This window comes from Echinops telfairi, unplaced genomic scaffold (genome assembly GCF_000313985.2).
Source record: "Echinops telfairi isolate 266 unplaced genomic scaffold, ASM31398v2 ScPeMD7_7413;HRSCAF=8451, whole genome shotgun sequence".
In the NCBI taxonomy this organism is placed as follows: Eukaryota; Metazoa; Chordata; class Mammalia; order Afrosoricida; family Tenrecidae; genus Echinops; species Echinops telfairi.
The window spans coordinates 1393880-1396478 of record NW_022111313.1 but is presented as its reverse complement, the minus strand read 5'-3'; the positions used below and the strand labels follow the sequence as shown (position 1 = coordinate 1396478).

Sequence of the window (2599 nt, the reverse complement as noted above, 5' to 3'; positions counted from 1 at the left end):
CCTGGGTCAATAAAGCCCAAAGAACACGCGTCCACGCGGGGAGGGGCCACGAGGACAGGATGAGGACAGTCCAAGGCCCCGGCACGTCTCCTGAAGGAGGCGGAGCCCATGAGAACCCCACCCCAGGGGAGTAGCACTTCCAGCCAGCGTCTGAGGGGCAAGCCCTAGGTGGCTGGGCAGGACAAGCAGCCTGTTAACTCCCAGCTCCAAGGAGCCTGTGGGTGTAATGTGGAGCTGCACAGGGGCTTCTGCAGGAAGCAGGTCTCAGGCCCACCTCTGGGTGGGTTTGAAGCACCAGCACTTAATCATTTGTGCCCTAGGTTCTCCTATCCCCAAGGATACCCCCGGACCAGTTTCCCATCCATCCTGGTCATGAAGACAAGGACCTGGCTCGTCCCCCGCACGTCCCACAGGGTAGGTCTTCTTGGCCCCAAGACAGGCAGGCGTCCACTGCCACCGAGGGCTTCCGAGGCCACAAAACGTTCTTTACAGGAGTGGACAGCCTCATCTGTCTCCCACAGAGCGCTGGTGGGACCAGAACCACCCATGCTGTGGGGAGCAGACCATAATATCTTCTCAGCAGAACCACCTGAGCTGCTTTCCCAGGGCAGGATAAGATTTCTGTTCTGCCTGTGTGCTATGGGCCTGGCAGGTGCCCTGGTGGCGAAAGCAAGTTCTGATTTGGGCTGCTAACCACAAGATGGGCAGTTCGAAACCACCAGCCGCCCCTCCAGAGAAAGATGGGGCTTTCTACTCAGGGAAAGAGATGCAGTCTTGGAAACTCACAGAGGCAGTTGTCCTGAATGCTCGCTGCGTCCAAATCAGTTTGAAGGCAGGCTGGTTTGGGTGGGAGGGGCCTCGGGGGCAGGGGGTTACATGTTAGGCTGCTAACCACAGGCCAGCCGTTCAAACCCACCACACCATCGATGGGGCCAGATGAGGCTTTCTGCCATTGTAAAGATGGGCAGCCTGGGAAACCCAAGGGAGCAGTTCTAGCCGGGCAGCCAGTGGAAATGGATTCGATGGCAGCAGAGTTGAGGGGGCTCATTCCCCAGGCTGCCACAAGGGGGCGCCACGGTGCTCACAACGGCCCCAGCAGACAGGTGACAACACCTGAACACCCAGGTGCGCCCGTGGACTTCCAGGGACAGGGAAGCCAGCCCTCACGGTCACTGTCCTCAAGTGGCAGCGTCACTCTGGGGCTAATATGAGCCTCTGTCGGGCATGGCACTCAGCCCCTTAAAAACCCACCGAATCACACAGGGCAGGGCAGAGCAGAGCTGCCCCCGCCAGGTTTCTGAGGCTGTAAATCCGGATAGGCCAACTGCCCCCCACTCAAACCCTGGCCGGCCTTTCAGTTAGCAGTGAGTGCTTTAAGCACTGGTGGTTTCGAACTGCGGACCCCGAGGTGAAGGGCCCACCCTCATAAGCCACTCCCCACCAGGGTCATCGAGCCCGTTCTGGCCCACGGGGACCCTGTGGGGCAGCGCAGAACTGCCCGTGTGGGCTTCTGAGGCTGCAACCCTTTACGGGAATAGAAAGCCTAGTCTTTCTCCTGTGGAGCAGCGGGCGGTATCAAACTGCTGACCTTGGAGTTAGCAGCCCAGTGTGTGACCACCATGATGCCAGAGCTCCTAGGCACTGGCCAAACAGAAGACAAACCCTCTGAAGGACTCTCTGAACTCTTCCAGCGACACAGCAGGTCCCTAAGCACCCGCCTGGGAGCGTAGCCAGCTGGTGAGCGGAAGGGGGCCCACACCCTGGCCAGCTGCTCCAGGCCCCATGGGGCAGGGTGGGCCCTGCATGAGTCAGACTTGGCCTGCCCCAGGGAGGCCCAGCCCAGGGCCTGCCCCAGCCCACCTGAGTACCAGGAAGGAGACAAGGAAGCCAGGCTCTGCTCAAGGTCAGAGTGGGTGAAAGGTGACCTTGGACCAGCCTTCCACCAGGACTTTGAGGAGACACCAGCCCAAAGCCGGGGGACCCGCTGGGACCAGCAGCCAGTCAGGCGTTCCCTGACCGCCCCTCCTCCCTCCGGAAATCCTAACAGGCTGCTCCTGCCACCCCAACTTCCGTAGCTGTGCTCTGTGGCAGACCTCTTCCCTGACTCTGTAACCCAGCAAGGGCAGAAGCCAGACCCCCCTTCCCTCTGTCCCTTGGTTCTCTGAACCCCCTGGATTCTATCGCCCTCCCACCCCCCAAGTCAACTCTCTGCAACCGTCCTCTCCACATCCTCCAGCCCCGATCCCGGCAGTCCACTCCATATCCACCCTCCCATGTCTGACTTGCAGACGCACCAGCAGAGCCCTGGGCTTGGAGAATGCAGATCCCGGGGAGTGGGTCCAGGACTGCCCCCTGCCCCCCACCCCCTCCGGGGTTCCTGACACAGGTCCCCGGGCGGAGCAGGAAGTTCGTGCGAGACTATAAACCAGACAGTCAGTGCTTTGAACCCACCTGTCCCTCAGGAGAGACCTGAGGGACAGGTGACAGTCAAAGAGCTGTCATGGGGCTTGGCGGCTGGGGACTGGGGTGGGCGTGGTGTGTCCTACATTCTCCAGAAAAGGCTCCATCGCCCTGCCAAGACCCCCACACCGGCAGAGGT

The 2599-nt window shown here is 60.9% G+C and overlaps 1 protein-coding gene across 2 annotated transcripts in view; it reads right to left on the bottom strand.

Annotated features, from left to right (window-relative positions):
- Nucleotides 1-2599, bottom strand: part of PMEPA1 (prostate transmembrane protein, androgen induced 1) — an 8113-nt gene that overhangs the window by 2705 nt on the left and 2809 nt on the right. The gene's annotated exons all lie outside the window — the stretch shown is intronic.